Raw genomic sequence first — 9937 nt, forward strand, 5'->3', positions numbered from 1 at the left:
GACACGCACGCGGGAAAAAGACTTTGTGACACGCAGGCAGAAAAAGACTTTGTGACACGCAGGCAGAACTAGACTTTGTGACACGCACGCGGGAAAAAGACTTTGTTACACGCAGGTAGAAAAAGACTTTGTGACACGCAGGCAGAAAAAGACTTTGTGACACGCAGGCAGAACTAGACTTTGTGACACGCAGGCAGAAAAAGACTTTGTGACACGCAGGCAGAACTAGACTTTGTGACACGCATGCAGAACTAGACTTTGTGACATGCATGCAGAACTAGACTTTGTGACACGCATGCAGAACTAGACTTTGTGACACGCAGGCAGAACTAGACTTTGTGACACGCTGGCAGAACTAGACTTTGTGACACGCATGCAGAACTAGACTTTGTGACACGCATGCAGAACTAGACTTTGTGACACGCTGGCAGAACTAGACTTTGTGACACGCACGCGGGAAAAAGACTTTGTGACACGCAGGTAGAAAAAGACTTTGTGACACGCAGGCAGAAAAAGACTTTGTGACACGCAGGCAGAACTAGACTTTGTGACACGCAGGCAGAAAAAGACTTTGTGACACGCAGGCAGAACTAGACTTTGTGACACGCATGCAGAACTAGACTTTGTGACACGGATGCAGAAATAGACTTTGTGACACGCAGGCAGAAATATATGGAACGCCAGGATTGCCATAATGAATTAATTAAATAGACCATTAAATAATTAATTAAATGTGGCAATAATTAATTAAAATTGGAATTAATTAATTAAAATTGGAATTAATTAATTAAATAAATAGTTTTACACATGTAATTAATTAATTATTGACACATTTAATTAATTATTTAATGGTGTATTTAATTAATTCATTATGGCAGTCCTGGCGTTCCATAGGAATAGACTTTGTGACACGCAGGCAGAACAAGATTTTGTGACACGCATGCAGAACAAGACTTTGTGACACGCATGCAGAACTAGACTTTGTGACACGCATGCAGAACTAGACTTTGTGACACGCGTGCAGAACTAGACTTTGTGACACGCAGGCAGAACTAGACTTTGTGACACGCATGCAGAACTAGACTTTGTGACACGCAGGCAGAACAAGATTTTGTGACACGCAGGCAGAACAAAGACTTTGTGACACGCAAGCGGGAAAAAGACTTTGTGACACGCATGCAGAACAAAGACTTTGTGACACGCATGCAGAACTAGACTTTGTGACACGCATGCAGAACTAGACTTTGTGACACGCAGGCAGAAATATATGGAACGCCAGGATTGCCATAATGAATTAATTAAATAGACCATTAAATAATAAATTGAATGTGGCAATAATTAATTAAAATTGGAATTAATTAATTCAATAAATAGTTTTGACACATGTAATTAATTAATTATTGACACATTTAATTAATTAATTATTGACACATTTAATTAATTAATTATTGACACATTTAATTAATTATTTAATGGTGTATTTAATTAATTCATTATGGCAGTCCTGGCGTTCCGTAGGAATAGACTTTGTGACACGCAGGCAGAACAAGATTTTGTGACACGCATGCAGAACAAGACTTTGTGACACGCGAGCAGAACTAGACTTTGTGACACGCGTGCAGAACTAGACTTTGTGACACGCGTGCAGAACAAGACTTTGTGACACGCGTGCAGAACTAGACTTTGTGACACGCATGCAGAACTAGACTTTGTGACACGCATGCAGAACTAGACTTTGTGACACGCATGCAGAACTAGACTTTGTGACACGCATGCAGAACTAGACTTTGTGACACGCAGGCAGAAATATATGGAACGCCAGGATTGCCATAATGAATTAATTAAATAGACCATTAAATAATAAATTGAATGTGGCAATAATTAATTAAAATTGGAATTAATTAATTAAATAAATAGTTTTGACACATGTAATTAATTAATTATTGACACATTTAATTAATTAATTATTGACACATTTAATTAAATAATTATTGACACATTTAATTAATTATTTAATGGTGTATTTAATTAATTCATTATGGTAGTCCTGGCGTTCCGTAGGAATAGACTTTGTGACACGCAGGCAGAACAAGATTTTGTGACACGCATGCAGAACAAGACTTTGTGACACGCATGCAGAACTAGACTTTGTGACACGCGTGCAGAACTAGACTTTGTGACACGCAGGCAGAACTAGACTTTGTGACACGCAGGCAGGAAAAGACTTTGTGACACGCAGGCAGAACTAGACTTTGTGACACGCATGCAGAACTAGACTTTGTGACACGGATGCAGAAATAGACTTTGTGACACGCAGGCAGAAAAAGACTTTGTGACACGCAGGCAGAACTAGACTTCGTGACACGCAGGCAGAACTAGAATTTGTGACACGCATGCAGAACTAGACTTTGTGACACGCAGGCAGAAATATATGGAACGCCAAGATTGCCATAATGAATTAATTAAATAGACCATTAAATAATTAATTAAATGTGGCAATAATTAATTAAAATTGGAATTAATTAATTAAATAAATAGTTTTGACACATGTAATTAATTAATTATTGACACATTTAATTAATTATTTATGTATTTCACATTTTAATTACTTATTGACACATTTAATTAATTAATTATTGCCACATTTAATTAATTAATTATTGCCACATTTAATTAATTATTTAATGGTGTATTTAATTAATTCATTATGGCAGTCCTGGCGTTCCATAGAAATAGACTTTTTGACACGCAGGCAGAAAAAGACTTTGTGACACGCAGGCAGAACAAGACTTTGTGACAAGCAGGCAGAAAATCACTTTGTGACACGCAGGCAGAAAAAGACTTTGTGACACGCAGGCAGAAAAAGACTTTGTGACACGCAAACAGAAGTAGACTTTGTGACACGCAGGCATAAAAAGACTTTGTGGCACGCAGGCAGAACAAGACTTTGTGACACAGAGGCAGAAAAAGAGTTTGTGACACGCAGGCAGAACTAGACTTTGTGACACGCGTGCAGAACTAGACTTTGTGACACGCGTGCAGAACTAGACTTTGTGACACGCAGGCAGAACAAAGACTTTGTGACACGCAGGCAGAAAAAGACTTTGTGACACGCAGGCAGAACTAGACTTTGTGACACGCAGGCAGAAAAAGACTTTGTGACACGCAGGCAGAACTAGACTTCGTGACACGCAGGCAGAACTAGACTTTGTGACACGCATGCAGAACTAGACTTTGTGACACGCTGGCAGAACTAGACTTTGTGATACGCACGCGGGAAAAAGACTTTGTGACACGCAGGTAGAAGAAGACTTTGTGACACGCAGGCAGAAAAAGACTTTGTGACACGCAGGCAGAACTAGACTTTGTGACACGCAGGCAGGAAAAGACTTTGTGACACGCAGGCAGAACTAGACTTTGTGACACGCATGCAGAACTAGACTTTGTGACACGGATGCAGAAATAGACTTTGTGACACGCAGGCAGAAAAAGACTTTGTGACACGCAGGCAGAACTAGACTTCGTGACACGCAGGCAGAACTAGAATTTGTGACACGCATGCAGAACTAGACTTTGTGACACGCAGGCAGAAATATATGGAACGCCAAGATTGCCATAATGAATTAATTAAATAGACCATTAAATAATTAATTAAATGTGGCAATAATTAATTAAAATTGGAATTAATTAATTAAATAAATAGTTTTGACACATGTAATTAATTAATTATTGACACATTTAATTAATTAATTATTGACACATTTAATTAATTAATTATTGACACATTTAATTAATTAATTATTGACACATTTAATTAATTAATTATTGACACATTTAATTAATTATTTAATGGTGTATTTAATTAATTCATTATGGCAGTCCTGGCGTTCCATAGGAATAGACTTTGTGACACGCAGGCAGAACAAGATTTTGTGACACGCATGCAGAACAAGACTTTGTGACACGCGTGCAGAACTAGACTTTGTGACACGCGTGCAGAACAAGACTTTGTGACACGCAGGCAGAACAAGACTTTGTGACAAGCAGGCAGAAAAACACTTTGTGACACGCAGGCAGAAAAAGACTTTGTGACACGCAGGCAGAAAAAGACTTTGTGACACGCAAACAGAAGTAGACTTTGTGACACGCAGGCATAAAAAGACTTTGTGGCACGCAGGCAGAACAAGACTTTGTGACACAGAGGCAGAAAAAGAGTTTGTGACACGCAGGCAGAACTAGACTTTGTGACACGCAGGCAGAAAAAGACTTTGTGACACGCAGGCAGAACTAGACTTTGTGACACGCAGGCAGAAAAAGACTTTGTGAAACGCAGGCAGAACTAGACTTTGTGACACGCAGGCAGAAAAAGACTTTGTGACACGCAGGCAGAAAAAGACTTTGTGAAACGCAGGCAGAAAAAGACTTTGTGACACGCAGGCAGAAAAAGACTTTGTGACACGCAGGCAGAAAAAGACTTTGTGACACGCAGGCAGAAAAAGAATTTGTGACACGCAGGCAGAACTAGACTTTGTGACACGCAGGCAGAAAAAGACTTTGTGACACGCATGCAGAACTAGACTTTGTGACACGCAGGCAGAAAAAGACTTTGTGACACGCAGGCAGAACAAGACTTTGTGACACAGAGGCAGAAATAGACTTTGTGACACGCATGCAGAAAAAGACTTTGTGACACGCAGGCAGAACAAAGACTTTGTGACACGCAAGCGGGAAAAAGACTTTGTGACACGCGTGCAGAACAAGACTTTGTGACACGCGTGCAGAACTAGACTTTGTGACACGCATGCAGAACTAGACTTTGTGACACGCATGCAGAACTAGACTTTGTGACACGCATGCAGAACTAGACTTTGTGACACGCATGCAGAACTAGACTTTGTGACACGCAGGCAGAAATATATGGAACGCCAGGATTGCCATAATGAATTAATTAAATAGACCATTAAATAATAAATTGAATGTGGCAATAATTAATTAAAATTGGAATTAATTAATTAAATAAATAGTTTTGACACATGTAATTAATTAATTATTGACACATTTAATTAATTAATTATTGACACATTTAATTAAATAATTATTGACACATTTAATTAATTATTTAATGGTGTATTTAATTAATTCATTATGGTAGTCCTGGCGTTCCGTAGGAATAGACTTTGTGACACGCAGGCAGAACAAGATTTTGTGACACGCATGCAGAACAAGACTTTGTGACACGCATGCAGAACTAGACTTTGTGACACGCGTGCAGAACTAGACTTTGTGACACGCGTGCAGAACAAGACTTTGTGACACGCGTGCAGAACTAGACTTTGTGACACGCAGGCAGAAGTAGACTTTGTGACACGCATGCAGAACTAGACTTTGTGACACGCGTGCAGAACTAGACTTTGTGACACGCGTGCAGAACTAGACTTTGTGACACGCAGGCAGAACAAAGACTTTGTGACACGCAGGCAGAAAAAGACTTTGTGACACGCAGGCAGAACTAGACTTTGTGACACGCAGGCAGAAAAAGACTTTGTGACACGCAGGCAGAACTAGACTTCGTGACACGCAGGCAGAACTAGACTTTGTGACACGCATGCAGAACTAGACTTTGTGACACGCTGGCAGAACTAGACTTTGTGATACGCACGCGGGAAAAAGACTTTGTGACACGCAGGTAGAAAAAGACTTTGTGACACGCAGGCAGAAAAAGACTTTGTGACACGCAGGCAGAACTAGACTTTGTGACACGCAGGCAGGAAAAGACTTTGTGACACGCAGGCAGAACTAGACTTTGTGACACGCATGCAGAACTAGACTTTGTGACACGGATGCAGAAATAGACTTTGTGACACGCAGGCAGAAAAAGACTTTGTGACACGCAGGCAGAACTAGACTTCGTGACACGCAGGCAGAACTAGAATTTGTGACACGCATGCAGAACTAGACTTTGTGACACGCAGGCAGAAATATATGGAACGCCAAGATTGCCATAATGAATTAATTAAATAGACCATTAAATAATTAATTAAATGTGGCAATAATTAATTAAAATTGGAATTAATTAATTAAATAAATAGTTTTGACACATGTAATTAATTAATTATTGACACATTTAATTAATTATTTATGTATTTCACATTTTAATTACTTATTGACACATTTAATTAATTAATTATTGCCACATTTAATTAATTAATTATTGCCACATTTAATTAATTATTTAATGGTGTATTTAATTAATTCATTATGGCAGTCCTGGCGTTCCATAGAAATAGACTTTTTGACACGCAGGCAGAAAAAGACTTTGTGACACGCAGGCAGAACAAGACTTTGTGACAAGCAGGCAGAAAAACACTTTGTGACACGCAGGCAGAAAAAGACTTTGTGACACGCAGGCAGAAAAAGACTTTGTGACACGCAAACAGAAGTAGACTTTGTGACACGCAGGCATAAAAAGACTTTGTGGCACGCAGGCAGAACAAGACTTTGTGACACAGAGGCAGAAAAAGAGTTTGTGACACGCAGGCAGAACTAGACTTTGTGACACGCAGGCAGAAAAAGACTTTGTGACACGCAGGCAGAACTAGACTTTGTGACACGCAGGCAGAAAAAGACTTTGTGAAACGCAGGCAGAACTAGACTTTGTGACACGCAGGCAGAAAAAGACTTTGTGACACGCAGGCAGAAAAAGACTTTGTGACACGCAGGCAGAAAAAGAATTTGTGACACGCAGGCAGAACTAGACTTTGTGACACGCAGGCAGAAAAAGACTTTGTGACACGCATGCAGAACTAGACTTTGTGACACGCAGGCAGAAAAAGACTTTGTGACACGCAGGCAGAACAAGACTTTGTGACACAGAGGCAGAAATAGACTTTGTGACACGCATGCAGAAAAAGACTTTGTGACACGCAGGCAGAACAAAGACTTTGTGACACGCAAGCGGGAAAAAGACTTTGTGACACGCATGCAGAACAAAGACTTTGTGACACGCATGCAGAACTAGACTTTGTGACACGCATGCAGAACTAGACTTTGTGACACGCAGGCAGAAATATATGGAACGCCAGGACTGCCATAATAAATTAATTAAATGTGGCAATAATTAATTAAAATTGGAATTAATTAATTAAATAAATAGTTTTGACACATGTAATTAATTAATTATTGACACATTTAATTAATTAATTATTGACACATTTAATTAATTAATTATTGACACATTTAATTAATTAATTATTGACACATTTAATTAATTAATTATTGACACATTTAATTAATTATTTAATGGTGTATTTAATTAATTCATTATGGCAGTCCTGGCGTTCCATAGGAATAGACTTTGTGACACGCAGGCAGAACAAGATTTTGTGACACGCATGCAGAACAAGACTTTGTGACACGCGTGCAGAACTAGACTTTGTGACACGCGTGCAGAACAAGACTTTGTGACACGCAGGCAGAACAAGACTTTGTGACAAGCAGGCAGAAAAACACTTTGTGACACGCAGGCAGAAAAAGACTTTGTGACACGCAGGCAGAAAAAGACTTTGTGACACGCAAACAGAAGTAGACTTTGTGACACGCAGGCATAAAAAGACTTTGTGGCACGCAGGCAGAACAAGACTTTGTGACACAGAGGCAGAAAAAGAGTTTGTGACACGCAGGCAGAACTAGACTTTGTGACACGCAGGCAGAAAAAGACTTTGTGACACGCAGGCAGAACTAGACTTTGTGACACGCAGGCAGAAAAAGACTTTGTGAAACGCAGGCAGAACTAGACTTTGTGACACGCAGGCAGAAAAAGACTTTGTGACACGCAGGCAGAAAAAGACTTTGTGACACGCAGGCAGAAAAAGAATTTGTGACACGCAGGCAGAACTAGACTTTGTGACACGCAGGCAGAAAAAGACTTTGTGACACGCATGCAGAACTAGACTTTGTGACACGCAGGCAGAAAAAGACTTTGTGACACGCAGGCAGAACAAGACTTTGTGACACAGAGGCAGAAATAGACTTTGTGACACGCATGCAGAAAAAGACTTTGTGACACGCAGGCAGAACAAAGACTTTGTGACACGCAAGCGGGAAAAAGACTTTGTGACACGCATGCAGAACAAAGACTTTGTGACACGCATGCAGAACTAGACTTTGTGACACGCATGCAGAACTAGACTTTGTGACACGCAGGCAGAAATATATGGAACGCCAGGACTGCCATAATAAATTAATTAAATGTGGCAATAATTAATTAAAATTGGAATTAATTAATTAAATAAATAGTTTTGACACATGTAATTAATTAATTATTGACACATTTAATTAATTAATTATTGACACATTTAATTAATTAATTATTGACACATTTAATTAATTAATTATTGACACATTTAATTAATTAATTATTGACACATTTAATTAATTATTTAATGGTGTATTTAATTAATTCATTATGGCAGTCCTGGCGTTCCATAGGAATAGACTTTGTGACACGCAGGCAGAACAAGATTTTGTGACACGCATGCAGAACAAGACTTTGTGACACGCGTGCAGAACTAGACTTTGTGACACGCGTGCAGAACAAGACTTTGTGACACGCGTGCAGAACTAGACTTTGTGACACGCAGGCAGAACTAGACTTTGTGACACGCATGCAGAACTAGACTTTGTGACACGCACGCGGGAAAAAGACTTTGTGACACGCAGGCAGAAAAAGACTTTGTGACACGCAGGCAGAACTAGACTTTGTGACACGCAGGCAGAACTACACTTTGTGACACGGATGCAGAAATAGACTTTGTGACACGCATGCAGAAGAAGACTTTGTGACACGCAGGCAGAACAAAGACTTTGTGACACGCAAGCGGGAAAAAGACTTTGTGACACGCATGCAGAACAAAGACTTTGTGACACGCATGCAGAACTAGACTTTGTGACACGCATGCAGAACTAGACTTTGTGACACGCGTGCAGAACAAGACTTTGTGACACGCGTGCAGAACTAGACTTTGTGACACGCAGGCAGAACTAGACTTTGTGACACGCAGGCAGAACTAGACTTTGCGACACGCACGCGGGAAAAAGACTTTGTGACACGCATGCAGAACTAGACTTTGTGACACGCTTGCAGAACTAGACTTTGTGACACGCACGCGGGAAAAAGACTTTGTGACACGCATGCAGAACAAAGACTCTGTGACACGCAGGCAGAACTAGACTTTGTGACACGCAGGCAGAACAAAGACTTTGTGACACGCATGCAGAACTAGAGTTTGTGTCACGCAGGCAGAACTAGACTTTGTGACACGCAAGCAGAAAAAGACTTTGTGACACGCAGGCAGAACTAGACTTTTTGACACGCATGCAGAACTACACTTTGTGACACGGATGCAGAAATAGACTTTGTGACACGCATGCAGAACAAGACTTTGTGACACGCAGGCAGAACAAAGACTTTGTGACACGCAAGCGGGAAAAAGACTTTGTGAAACGCATGCAGAACAAAGACTTTGTGACACGCATGCAGAACTAGACTTTGTGACACGCATGCAGAACTAGACTTTGTGACACGCGTGCAGAACAAGACTTTGTGACACGCGTGCAGAACTAGACTTTGTGACACGCAGGCAGAACTAGACTTTGTGACACGCAGGCAGAACTAGACTTTGCGACACGCACGCGGGAAAAAGACTTTGTGAAACGCATGCAGAACTAGACTTTGTGACACGCTGGCAGAACTAGACTTTGTGACACGCACGCGGGAAAAAGACTTTGTGACACGCATGCAGAACAAAGACTCTGTGACACGCAGGCAGAACTAGACTTTGTGACACGCAGGCAGAACAAAGACTTTGTGACACGCATGCAGAACTAGACTTTGTGTCACGCAGGCAGAACTAGACTTTGTGACACGCAGGCAGAACTA

This window comes from Perissodus microlepis, chromosome 6 (assembly GCF_051167445.1).
Source record: "Perissodus microlepis isolate ML-2025 ecotype Zambia chromosome 6, ASM5116744v1, whole genome shotgun sequence".
NCBI lineage: Eukaryota > Metazoa > Chordata > Actinopteri > Cichliformes > Cichlidae > Perissodus > Perissodus microlepis.